Source organism: Felis catus, chromosome C1 (assembly GCF_018350175.1).
Source record: "Felis catus isolate Fca126 chromosome C1, F.catus_Fca126_mat1.0, whole genome shotgun sequence".
Classification (NCBI taxonomy): Eukaryota; Metazoa; Chordata; class Mammalia; order Carnivora; family Felidae; genus Felis; species Felis catus.
This window is the reverse complement of record NC_058375.1, coordinates 200,997,915-201,011,469: the sequence shown is the minus strand read 5'-3', so window position 1 is coordinate 201,011,469 and position 13,555 is coordinate 200,997,915. Positions and strand designations below refer to the sequence as shown.

Below are 13,555 nucleotides of genomic sequence, written 5' to 3'. Positions count from 1 at the left end.
TAGAGAGACATTTCTTCCTCCATGAATCTGTTGACAGCTGTTTTCTGTCCATCCATGAATCTGATACGCCAGCTGTTTTCACATCTTATCTACACCGTACTGTGAATAATGTTGAAGTGAACAGGAGGGTGCAGGTATCTTTTCGTATCTTGTTATCATTTCCTTTGGATAAATACCCACAGGTGGAATTGCTGGATCATACGGTCTTTCTATTTTAATTTTTTGAGGCACCTGCATACTGTTTTCCATAGTGGCTGCACCAATTTACATTCCCACCATCAGTGCACATCCTCAGCATCATTTATTATCTTTTGTCTTCTTTTTTTTTTTTTTTACAAAAAAGTGTATTTATTTATTTTGAAAAAGAGAGAGAGAGAGATGGGACAGGGAGAGAGGGAGAGAGGGAATCCCAAGAAGGCTCCACACTGTCAGTGCAGAGCCTGACATGGGGCTCTGTCCCATGAACTGCAAGGTCATGACCTAAGCCAAAATCAAGAGTCAGATGCTCCACCGACTGAGCCACCCAGGCGCCCCTATCTTTTGTCCTCTTGATGATAGCGATGCTAACAGGTGTGAGGTGACCTGCCGTGGTGGTTTTGATTTGCATTTTCCTGATACTTAGTGATGTTGAGCATCTTTTCGTAAACCTGTTGGCCATTGGGATGTCTTGCTTGGAAAAATGTCTGTTCAGTTCCTCTGCTTCCCTTTTAATTGGACTGTTTGGGGGTTGCGTTGTTCTTGAGTTGTGTGAGTTCTTTATAGTTTTGAGATATTAACCCCTTAACCACCATATGGTTCTCAAATATTTTGCCCCATGCCGTGTGTTGTGTGTTCATTTTGTTGATGGTTTCTTTGGCTGTGCAGAAGCTTTAGAGTTTGATGAAAAGAGTTTCCTCTTTGCCCGGGCATGCAGCAAACATTGCTGACACCCTCTCTGAGCCAGACACGGAGAAAACAATCTCCCCAGCACCTTCCCTTCCAGTATCTTCTCTGATCCTGGAGTCTACTCCAAGAAGTGTAAAGTATCATTTTCATTTAAAATGATGAGAAAATTGGGGCACCTGGGTGGCTCAGTCGGTTAAGTGACCAACTTCGGCTCAGGTCACGATCTCGCGGTTTGTGAGCTCAAGCCCCAAGTCGGGCTCTGCACTGACCGCTCAGAGTCTGGAGCCCGCTTCAGATTCTGTGTCTCGCTCGCTCGCTCTGCCCCTCCCCTGCTCACGCTCTGTCTCTCTCAAAAATAAATGAACATTAAAAACAAATTTTAAATGATGAGAAAACTGAGGTCCCACAACTGGCCACTGGCCATGTATGGACCTGAGCTCAGATTTAAGTGTAAATACCTTGGTTTTTTGCTGTTTTTCCCACCTCCTGTAGCCTGGCCTTCACTTTTTCCTTTCTGAGGCGGCTGTTGAGCAAACCCAGCCAGCCTCCTCGGGCTCCATCCCCACTCCGGCCACGGATGCCATCAGAGAAGGGACAGGGAGGAACAGCAAAAGAGCTCTTTGGCAGGCAACCCTGAGTGTCCCAGGTCGTGGGCCATCCCGGGATGAGCTAAATCTGCCCCTCACGTCCCCGCCCAAGTGGGAGAGGAGCAGGAGACCAAAGGAAGGAACATGTTGACCATCTGCAAATCTCTCACTTGAGAGGCGTGGATGTGCACCCCCAGGACCGGGGGCTGTGTAGTCCGAGGAAGCTGCTAGAGGCATAGGTAATGGAGGAGGGAGGAGGTCTGGAGGCTGGAGAGAGACCGACCCACAAGGGTCAGGACACACAACTGGCTGAGCCCCGTGTCAAGAACGTGTGACATCACCAGATCCGGCGGGGACAGCTCACTGCCACAGGCTTCCTGCAAGGGAGCCCAGGCTGGGGGGGGGGGGGGGGGCCTCGGAGGGCTGAGGGGACTGAGATGGGGAGAAGGACGAGGCTGGCCTCTGCGGGGACGGTCTGGCGGTGGGCATGGGAAGCAGCACCCCGGCCTGACGGATGCATTTGGCAGCGGTTTCTAGAACTCTGCCTGCCCAGAGCTTCACCACGTGTTCTTTTCTGTTTCTGTGATGACAAAGATAAAGAGGGAGGAAAACAAACCAACAAAACACGCAGAACTCCTCTCTCACCTCCTTTGACCCTGTGGAAAGCAACCCCACGGGGAGGCGGGGGGTTCGGAGAGAAAGCCCCGGAGGAAGTTCAATACAGGCCTCCCAGCTCACCCGGATTCAGATTCGGGAGGACCGCCCCCGAGCGGTAGCTGGGAGCCAGCCGCACCTGTTCCCACTCCCACCCCCAGGCTTGGGAAAATGACCGGGATAAGCTGCCCCCGAGATGGACGCCAGTACAGGCCATCCTCTCGAAGCGACAGCCGTCCCCTTATCACTGCAGCTGTCAGGCAGCCTGGGCGGCAACAGGCTCTGGTTACAGGGTATAAACAGGCCACAGAGTTGGCTGGCCCATGCCCTTGGCTCTTCTGTCTTGAAGTGGGGGTGGAGGGAGGTGGGGGAAGGGAGGGAGGGGTGGAGGAGGGATTTGCAAGGTGGGCCTCTCCCTCCCTGCCCCTCTCCTCCTCCTCTCCTTCTGTGCCCTACTGAATTTTCTCCAGAGACTACAGACCTTCCTTTCCCAGGACCGTCAGGTGTACAGGTCCCCGTGACCTCAGCGTGGGCTGAGGTACACATGAGCAGCCCATCTTACAAGTCTGTCAGGTCAGAGTTGTGTTGCTTTTGGCCAAAGGCCATCCCATCACCCATGTGTGTACACATAGTCCCTTTCATATGAGCAGCAGATACTCTCAGGTATTTGTCTTTCTCCCAATCCTAACCCATGGGACGGAAGGTTTGTATCTGTTTTGGCCCCATGAGTCCCCTGTTGCACCCAAAATGGTGAATGGTGTCCTGTATCTTTGGAGGGTTTAACCAAGAACTACAGGTGAGCAACATGTGTGTGCTAACAGGGCTTCTGGGGTCACTTTGTAAACCCAGCAGAGAGGGCCTCTGCCTCTCTCTTTCTCTCTCTCTCTCTCTCTCTCTCTCTCTCTCTCTCTCTCTCTCAGAGAAACCAGAAATCCAAGACTGGTCTTCTCACCAAAGGGCCTCCCCTTATCCTTCAGAACCAAGGAGTGCTAGGCCAGAATCTTCTGTCTGGTGTCGCAGAACTGCAGAGAGCAGATGCTCTTCAGCAAGCCCAGCCGGGTCTATGAACTCTGAACACAGGGTGTGTAATCCCAAGTTGAGTAGAAGAAGCCACTGGAAGGTGAACCAATGTTGATCCAAGCAGAGCATTTGGCTATCAAAAGGGCAGGAAGATCAACTTGACTCCGCCCCAGCACCACTTCCGGGTTCCTAATTGGAAAGTTTGTGGCATTTTCTCTGTAACTCTGATTTGACAATTATCGTAGATCGGTCCTCCATAATATAAGTGGCCAAGTTGCTGCTACCTAATAGCCATGTGACCTTGAGTGTCTCTTCACTTCTTCTGTAGTCCGTTTCCTTCCCATAAAATACAGCGGTCTGATCAGTCTCTATGCACTGATCAACCCATATGAGCTGATCGATCTCTATGTGCTGATCAACCTGTGTGTGTCTAACCAGTCCACGTGGCTGACCGACTGTGCATACGAAAGGATCGCAGTCATCTTCTTTATTGTGATAACGTGGAAAAACAGGTAGCTGCAAGAACAGGAACGTTTAGAAACTGTGGTTAGGTGGAAAACAACCCCCAGAAGGAACAGTCAGCAAGAGAACAAGGAACAGAAGACAGACTTCAGAAGACCAAGCTAGGGGTCAGAAGAAAACCCCATGTGCTTACAGAGAGCCCAGGTGAGGCCAGGCCACAATTCTTTGGGTTGAGTTATGCGGCCACCAAGGTGCTCTGCTTTGTATCATTTATGAGGTCGGTTTGTGTAGACTTGGGGTGTGCGTGGATGTGTGTGTGTGTGTGTGTGTGTGTGTGTGTGTGTGTTTTAACTTGGCTGACTTGAAACTTCCCTCTTGGAAGGAGACATTTCCTTCTCTTTAAAAGGTATTTATTTATCACACATGAAATTAAGAAAACCTTGCCTATCACAAACATACATCATGTACGGCAAGAAATACCTGGGGCCTGGCCCAGTGCCATGCCTCCTGGATAATAATTTAGCAGTAAATCTGGCACACAGCAGAGGTAGGCACCAAGGCCACTGCCCTGCCCAGAGGTCAGGCCCCTTGACCACACTGAGGGTCACACCCCACACCCAGACACTAGCCCCTCCTCATTTAGATATTTAACAAACCTGTTTGCTCACACACACACATACATAGAAGCATGCACACACGCATGCACACACACACACACACACACACACACACACAGTGGCTTCATAAATGCATGTTGAATAAAGACACTTGGTTATGAACTTAAGAATGATTTGTATATGCGACGATTTCTGCATGCCGACAACATGCAGGGACCTGGGTTAAAATTGGGCCAATTGCACCGATCCATCTGCTAACAGCAGAGAAAACTCGATTCAGGACTGTTTAGCAATTTAATCAAAGAGCTAAACTATTTTTGAAATAGCCCGGAATGATGATCTTTTTTTTCTGCACTTGGACAGCCAAGCACATGGGCCTTGGCATAAAAATGTTCTTGAGCTCCAAGCTGGGGTGAGGCATGTGGCTGAAAAGACCTTCAAGCACTTCCAGTCCTTTCCACACTCCTGGAAGGTTTTGAAGGAAAAAGGAGAAGAAAGAAAGAAAGAAAGAAAGAAAAGAAAGAAAGAAAGAAAGAAAGAAAGAAAGAAAGAAAGAAAGAAAGAAAGAAAGAAAACACCCACCCTTTGGTCTCGATAAGCACCCTCTGTACTTGCATTTGTCTCCTCAGACGTGGTTGGCCGAAGAGTCGGCTAAAAATATAATGAAGGGGAGGGGGGGCAGCGGTGCCGGGCAGGGAGAATTTTTAAACAAACCCAATTCATTTCTGACTGCCTCCCTCCACAAATTCACCTCCATGTTAAAGTCCATCACCATCTGCCCCTCTCCTCCGCACTTTGTTTTTGGCACTTGACTTGGGTAAATTATTTTTTAAATAAAAAGGAAATGCACTCTCATTTCGGTTCTTTCTACGGGGCTCAAGGATCTCTGAGTCCAAGAATGACTCCAGCTTGAAGCAGGTCTGTGTTCGGAGCTCGGCCCCCTCCCAGGGGTGGGGCCAATGGCTGGAAGATGGGCCCAGGCAGGGGGCAGCAGGACCCACCGGATCCCAGAGGTGGACGGAAATCTGTTTCAGAGGCTTGCAAAGAGCCAGCCAGCTGGAAACGCCCACACCTATCCTGTTTCACAGCTTCCAGGATCTGGTCATCCGTATCGTCCCTGGAGTTGGCCAGAAAGGAAGAGAAGAGGAGAGCCCCGCAGGAGCCGTCCGGTAGCCGGGTGGTTAGCCCATTGGACTCCTTGGAGCCCGCTTTAGCTCTTCCCTTTCAGCCAAACCCAAAGGTTACTGGAGCAGGCTGGGCCTGCTTGGGCTAAGAGAGCTGAGTCATCCCCGGGACAGGATCGCAGTGGCTATAAATTATCCTGTGTTTAAGGATGGCTTTCTAAAACCCTGGCTTTGAGCTTGGAGTCTTTATTTATATCTCTCACAGGAATATTTTTCAAACCCATGACAGTGCACTCTGTATTGCTTTGGGGACACTCCAAGCACCTGGTCTCCTCTATAATGAGCCCTGCAGGCGACAGGCCCCCAGAGTCCCTGGGCCTGGACTCTGGGTCGGCTCACACCCACACATACATGCCCTTGCCTCCAGGCCAGGCCCCATCTCGTGCTTGGAAGTTCACCCACCTCGCTGGCCCAGATCACATACAGGCACAGACACCTTCAGACACACACACACACACACACACACACACACACGCTCCAAATGCAAAGACTACAGGGAACCCACTGCTGTTCTGTACCTTCCAGAGACGGGTCCTGATCATGATGAAACAGACACCACACGAGAACTTCTCCTCAGGCCACAGGGCTTCTAGGGAACACATGCCCACCAGTCTGGCTCAGGAGTACTCGGCAAATGACTGCCAAGTTCCCTTGGCAACTTGGTCCACGGTCGTCGTCGATGATGCCTGTGCCTCGCAAGGTACACGGAGAAGTATCACAAGGTGTCAGCTTCTAACAGTTTACATCCTAGAGAACAATCCCTCAGGCCCATTCCTCCCACATCGGGGTGAAGAAACCGTGTAGACCGCCCTCCCCCCTTGACTATCTAGAAGTCAGAAGCAAACACGGTTGAGAGGAGGGAAAGAGGGGTAAGGTTGTCTCTCCTGCTAATAAATCTTCGTTCCTTCTAGTCCCTCGGCAGCCCACACCTTCATGCTGTCTGTATCTCCACCTCCCTAGGCTTTTCTTTTGCTTCCCTGCTCTGTAATTAGATAATTGTGTGCTGTTTGGTAAATCACTGGTTGTTATTTATTTATTCCCCTCGGTCTGTTTACCATTATTTGTTCTTTTCAAAGTCTCTTCAAGATGGAAGGAGGGAGTCTCATTCTTCCCTTTGTACCGAAGCACAGAACAGACAAAATACATTGCCTAGGGTCACAGAGGGCAGTGGCTGGGATAGATCTGAGGTCAGCCCTGTCCCCAGACCCTGCCTAGCAACTTTCCTCTGGGACAATGAAGCCAGGACATGTTGCAGGTTCCTCTAATTCACCCAACCCAACATCTGCCCTCTGAGCTCTGTGTCTCTACCTCCAAATGACACAGAATCACCCCCCCGTGCTTTTCTGGGAATCAGGACCCTCCAAGGTTTCGAGGCTAGGTCTTATGAGGATGTCCTCCCTTGTCAGCAGAAGGAATGGTGAGGGCCTTACATGGGGCAACCGTGACCCTAATACTGATTGAACCATAATGTCAGAATTTGCAAAAATGTCGAAGTCTGGCTTGGGTCACATAGTAGATCCCCAATTCCTCCTCTCCTCACCCTGTTTCCCCACTCCTCTTAAACACCTGCTGTTCACACTCCTTCCATGCCCTTATCCCTCCAGCATCTTGGTTACCATGCAAGCAGGGATGTGTACACGGAGTCACTTCCTCCCCTCCAGAGCATCAGACCATCTTCTGCTACTTCAACATCACTGGGATGTCCACTCTCCTGGCCATCCAGGCAGATTTCATTGTTGTTGTTGTTGTCATCGGCGTCGTTGTTGATCAAACTTCCACAAGGCACTAATTCTTGCCACGTTTACGGTATGTAAATGTTTGCACCTTACCCTTCCAAGCCCGTCCAAAGATTCCAATTTGGTTGTGCTTCTCCTGCAATAACGTGCATGCTGGAAGCTTCCACTTGGCCCTCCTGACCCTCTCTCCAACCTTCTCCATGTGCTTGAGTCCCAGGAGGATAACCCCGCTGGCCCACATCAAGGGGCTACCGCGCCCTGGAGCTTTCGTCCAGATTTGGCCAGTGGAGGCACCCTCTGGAGGTCAGAGAATGAAGGAAGCAGAGTCTGAGTGTTCACCCCGGCTCTCTCCTTGCTGCCCTGTCCCAGGTTGACCAGGATCCTCTACAGGTGTCATGCGGTCCTTGCCGCAGAGCTACTGTGCAAGGTGTTCCTTTCCTGGGACTGTTGTAACAAATCACTACAAACGGAGAGGTTTAAAACAATAGAAATGTATTCTCTCGCTGTTCTGCAGGTCAGAAACCAGCCTGGAACCAAGGTGTCAGGAGGGCCACGCTTCTTCAGGGGGCTCTGAGGGAGACTCTCTCCTCTGGCGGCTGTCAGCATTCCCTGACTTGTGGCCCCATCGCTCCAATCTCTGCCTCTGTGGCCACATTGCCTCCTCCTTTCCTCTGTCCTCTCTTCTGTCTGCCTTAGACTTCCTCTGCCTTTCCTTTATACATGCTTGTCATTGGATTTAGGACCCATGAGGATAATCCAGGATAACCCCCTCATCTTGAGACCCTTAACGTAATTAGACATGTAAAGACTCTTTCCAAATAAAGTAACATTCATAAGGTTCCAGGGATTGGGATATTGATGAATCTTTGGTGGGAAGGGGAGCACCTTCCAACCCACTACAGCTACCCTCTCTGGGGTCCAGTAATTGCTCTCTCTCTCTCTCTCTCTCTCTCTCTCTCTCTCTCTCTCTTTGCCTAGGGGTTGTGATACTGTTACCAGCCCTGGGGCCTTGAGCTGTCCCTGGTTGGGTTCCCTTTGTCCTTCCCAGGCCTTAAAAATAGTCCCTTTATTAAACCCTCTTCTAAATGCCTGGTTCCAGGGGCGCTTGGGTGGCTCAGTCAGTACACGTTCGACCTCAGCTCAGGTCATGATCTCATGGTTCGTGGGTTCGAGCCCCACGTAAGGCTCTGTGCTGACAGCTCGGAACCTGGAGCCTGCTTTAAATTCTGTGTCCCCCTCTCTCTCTCTACCCCTCCCCTGCTTGTGTTCTCTCTCTGTCTCTCAAAAATAAATGAACACTTAAAAATACATGAATAAATGCCTGGCTCCAGTGTGCCACCTGTCTCATGATGGACGCAGGCATCTTGAGATTGTAGACACTGGGGAGGGTCCGTGTAATTCACCCTATGTGGCTCCCAAAGCAAAGTAAGGGAAAGTCAAGATGTCTTACAATGTAGTACAAGTGACGAGATTAAGGGCTTCACAGCAGGAGTGACCCAGACTTCAGGAACAGCATCAGAGCCAAAAGACTACACGCCTTGCTTGTGGGTCCTTTCTAAGCTCAGCCCGAGGTGTGAAATAAGACGGTGCAATGAGACTGACCATAAGTCCTCTCCAGACCCTTGCTGTGAGGAAAATCCCAATTAGAATATTTTGGTGGCAAATAACAGCACGAAATCCCCTTCCAATCCGGCGTCGAATGCTTAAATGGTGGTTCCCAAACTTCAGCCAGCATCAGCATCCCCTAGAGAGCTCCTTAAAACCTAAATGCTGGGATTGACTCCAGAGGTTCTGATTCAGTAAGTCTGGGTGAGATTCAACAATTTGCGTTTCTAACAAATTCCCAAGAGGTGCTGATGTTTCTAAGCCAGGGACCATACTTTGAAAACCACTGGCTTAAACAATAAGAAAAAATGTACTCTCTCGTAAGCAAAATGCCCTTGGGGAGGGGTGGCTGCAAGGGTAGTTGATTCACTGGCTCAATCAGCTCCTCAAGGACCTGGCTCCACTCTGCTCCATCATCCTTGGCATCTCAGCCTTAACCTTGATGGGGTCCTTACAGCTGCAACCTGGTCCAACAGCTCCAGGGATCCCCTGCAGACCAGTTAGTGGCCTGTAGAAGAGATCATCCTTCCTCAGAACTGAGAACCTTTCTCGGAAGTGGTCCAGTTGATGCCTCCTTATACTCCCGTGGCCACAATTACACGGCAGCCTTGTGCCTAAACCCGCCACTGACGACGGAGGCAGGAATGACAACGGTTGGGTTACACCGATCAGTCCTCACAAAGTAGACGGCCATTGTGGGCTCTGTTGGCAATGACAAAATTAGTACATCACCTACTGTTTGGTGTACGTATTGAGTACGTATTGGTTGTCTGTTCAGCAAACATTCTCACCCTCTATCTCATGATGACAGAACCTTAAGCCCTACTTAGAAGGGATGAGGACACGACCAGGAAGAGGGGCTCATGTTCAGGCAACAGTGGTCCCTAAACCAAGTAGGGAAACAGAATCCTTCCCTGGGATTGAACGAAGAATACGGTAGGGGGGAAAAAAATTCACCCTCTTCCTGCAGAGGTTGCTAAGCAGGGATCATTGGTGGTCATGTACTTCCCAGGAAGAGAAAGCCCTGGGAATTGGTCAAAATTAGCTTAAAGTCAGAGAAAAGCACAAAGCAGAGATGGACAAATGGTGACAAGAAGCGGTCCTAATGCCTACAATTCTTCCTTCATCTCTAGGGGCACCTCGGCATCCTGCCCAATTCTGGAATAAATGTCTCATTTGTCTATGCTAATTAAAGATTTTTTTTTATGTTTATTATTCTGGGGAGAAGGAGAGACAGAGAGCAAGCAGGGGAGGGGCAGAGAGAGAGGGAGGCACAGAATCCAAAATAAGCTTCAGGCTCTGAGCTGTCAGCACAGAACCCGACATGGGGCTCGACCTCACAGACCGCGAGATTGTGACCTGAGCCCAAGTCGGCCACCTAACTGACTGAGCCACCCAGGTGTCCTGTATGCTAATTAAAATTACTTTTCTGCTTTTTGCAACCATAAGATTTCAGATTTAGGTCTATGGCCACACCACCCTGAACGTGCCCGATCTCGTCTGATCTCGGAAGCTAAGCAGGGTCGGGCCTGGTTAGTACCTGGATGGGAGATTTCAGATTTAGACACTACATGCGATGTAAAAGGAAATGGCCGCCTTATAAGAATGGAGGTCGCCAGAGCTGCCTCGGTTTCCCATCTCACACCCTACTCTTGGCCATGTCTTCCAGACTGGGAACAGACTGAACAGAAGCCCCACCGAAGACCCCAGCCCACCCCAAGATCAGTATCCAAGAAGAGCACAAGGCCACTGGGAACGCCGAAGGCAGAGAAATGACAGAGCAGGATGGGAGGGCACCACCCCTTTCTTTGCAGAGGAACAGTCCTGGCCTCAAAAAAGGCTTCACCCTCATCTGCCCTCCCCCCTTCTCCAGCTGGCTCGAAGATGGCTCAGATCACCCGCCTACAGAAGGAGGGGAGACCCAAGGATTTCTCCAAGGGTAGATTTCACCCTAGGAGTACAACCCCAGACTGACTTTCCTTTGGAGATTTTTTTTTTTTCTTTATCTCAAGGGACAGGAGTTTCCCAAGCATGCGCCAAAACAGAAAGTTGTTTATTTGTGTCTTTGTTTTTACCGATCATACTGGTGGAGCCTGCCAGAAAATTCTAAGGCAGTAGAGGTCTGCTCAAAAGTTTCCATCTCCAAAGACATTAGCCACAATAGTTGCCATTGCTTCTGCTTCTGAGGCCCCCCACCCCTGTACCGAGCCACCTACTCCACCCTGGGCACTGAGCTAAGCAATTTATCGAGTACCCATGCCAGGACATGGGACAGTGCGCATGACCACGATCCCAGCCCCAAATGAGAGAAATGGACTTCTTTCTTTTCCATTGGCTATCTAATGAAAGCAATGTTGGCTTATCTTTTTGCTTGCTGATGTCCAGTGATCTGTACCTGTTAGAAGTCACCACGGGAGAAAGAGAGAGAAATAAGGAGGGACGTTAAGAAGAGGACAGAGAGAGGAGAGCAATGTCGCAATTTGACTAAAACTTGAGTAAAAGAACCTCCCTTTTTCTAATCACTGGCTGGCTAGGGCTTTTCTTGTCGCCAGTCGTAGGAGGCAGAGATGATACTCCCACAGGGTCACTGACAGGATCCCTGCGACCAGATCAGGGGGCAACTGGTGGCAACCCCAGGCCAGATTTCGGCTAGAAGAATAGAATAGAAAAGGAAGAGAGGAATGGGCGTGGGGTTTTGCTACTGTTGAAATACTATTCATCCTTCAAGTCTCCCTTCCCTGTGAAGTTTTCTCTAAGCTCCCTCCCAGCTCACCCTCGGCTGTCAGAATCCACTCTTCCCCCCTCCACCCTGCAGGAGCAGGGAAGCTCTGTGATAAGAGCAGTAATCAAGCACCATCAGTCTTTTGTGCATAATAAGAGCGCCTGTATCTAGAGCAGAGTACAAAAATGTCTGTAATTCTCTGCCCTTCCTCCCATCAAGAGGCGGGGCCCCATCCCTCACCCCTTGAATCCGGCCTGGACTTATAACTGGCTTGAGCCATTTAGGAGAATGTGACCAGAAGCAGCGTTATGTGTGTTCCAAGCCTGGGCCTCAAGAGGCTTTGCCTTCTGCCCCTCACTTTTTTGGAAGCCTGCCCCTGCACATGACTAAGCCTGAGTTAGGCCAGGAGAGGATGAGACAGCATGTGGAGAAGGGCCCCCGTTGTGCCCGGCATCACCAACCGGCCCGCTGACACACCAGCCGGCCCACGGACACAGGAGCAAGCCCAGGGGAGACGCACAGAGCCCCGGCCGAGTCAGCAGGCCCGCCCAGCTGCTGCGCAGACTCAGAAGCAGCAACAAAGGAGCGATGCCGTGAACCGCGGACTTCGGGCTGGTTTATCATGCGGCAAAAGCTAACTGATGCACAGCTCCGAGCCTCGCCAGGAAATGGGGTGCCTACGGGGCTGGTAGTCCTGGATCTCTCTCTGTCATTCCTCCAGCCGTATGTCCCGGAGGCATTCGGGATTCTCAACCAAGGCTAGTAGGATGGAGTGGCGCGGAGTGGAACCGTCTGGAACTGAAATCTGGGTGAAGGGCAGAGCAGCTGGGGAGCACCCCACACAGGCACTGATGTGACTCCTTGGCTCCCCTCCACCTCCCCGAGGCCTGTGCTTGGGAAAAGGGTTACCTGATCACCACCGCCTTTGTCTATCCATTCACTCAGGGCTGGATTAATCCCTGCTCAGTTTCTCCCTCCTCCCCCAGCCCCAGCCCCAGTCTGGCTGCCCAGATGATGTCAGCAGTAACCAATCCTGCAGCAGGAGCAGTCAGCCGGCTGGCTCACTTCCGTGTCCATTAAGGGAAGGCAGACACTTTAGAAAGAACTGGAAAATATTACCAGCCACCCACTCCACTCGACTGCCCCCTCCCTTGCCCCGGTCTCCACTTCCCAGCCACATACACCCTAACCCCCAGAGACCAGAGCTGGGAGGTGCTGAAGCCAAAGAAAGAAGAAACTGGAACTGTAACCCTGCGGGCCTCAGGGGCCGAGCCACGAGACGCCTTTGGGCATGGGAACTGGTCCTGGAAGAGACAGACCGGAGGCACGTGGAGAGCCCTGCCAGCCACCCTCCCCCTCACACCCAGCACGGCTGTGCCCGCCCGGGACTTTGCCGTTTGGTGACAATGAACCGGGCGTGGAGGGGTCAGAGCGTCTGCATCCCTGGTGGGGAGGGGGCCACACGGGAGACCCCCATCACTTAACTGAATTGCCAAACTCGCTCCCAGGGACACCATGGAGATACAAGTTTGAGGACTTGCCCAGACTCGGACAGACAGAAGCTGGGCTGTTTGCTGAGTTCAGGGAGGTCCTCAAAGCCCTTTGAAGACCTCCACTATCTCTCCCAACGTCTAACAGGGCTGAGGAGAATTCTGCCATTAAGGGGGCAGACCTTCCCACCTTGGAACCTTCTGCTCTTTGAAAGCGCCCCACCGGAGCACACAGCAACACCCCGGATTGGCCGCACAAGAGCTGCGAGGCCTTGACCAAGCCCCTTTGGCTTTCTAAGCCCCGTCCCTCCGCACCGCCTTATGGAAAAGTGCAGGTGACACCGAGTCCCTACCACGCAGCGCCGTTGGGCAGAAAAACAAGAGAACGCCAATAAACACTGGTTGCACAACAGCTTGTGAAACATAAGTGCCGAATGCGAGCTCCGGACTCTCCACCGAATTTTGCTGTAAGCCTAAATCTGCTCTTCAGAAAGTCACTTTATTATTATTTTTTGAAGCGTCAGACATACGTGTGCTGAGTGGCTGGTGGACGGCTGGGACCCGCTTATTTCATGCTTAGACATGAGAAAAGG

At 51.1% G+C, this 13,555-nt stretch overlaps 1 long non-coding RNA gene across 1 annotated transcript; it reads right to left on the bottom strand.

Moving 5' to 3' along the window:
- Nucleotides 1–2,053: 2,053 nt before the first annotated feature.
- On the bottom strand, nucleotides 2,054–8,343 carry LOC123379271. Its single transcript, XR_006583535.1, has 2 exons — nucleotides 5,928–8,343; nucleotides 2,054–3,662 (listed from the first exon to the last, which is right to left on the bottom strand). It is a non-coding gene; the product is annotated as an uncharacterized LOC123379271 (long non-coding RNA).
- Between the last annotated feature and the right edge of the window lie 5,212 nt (nucleotides 8,344–13,555).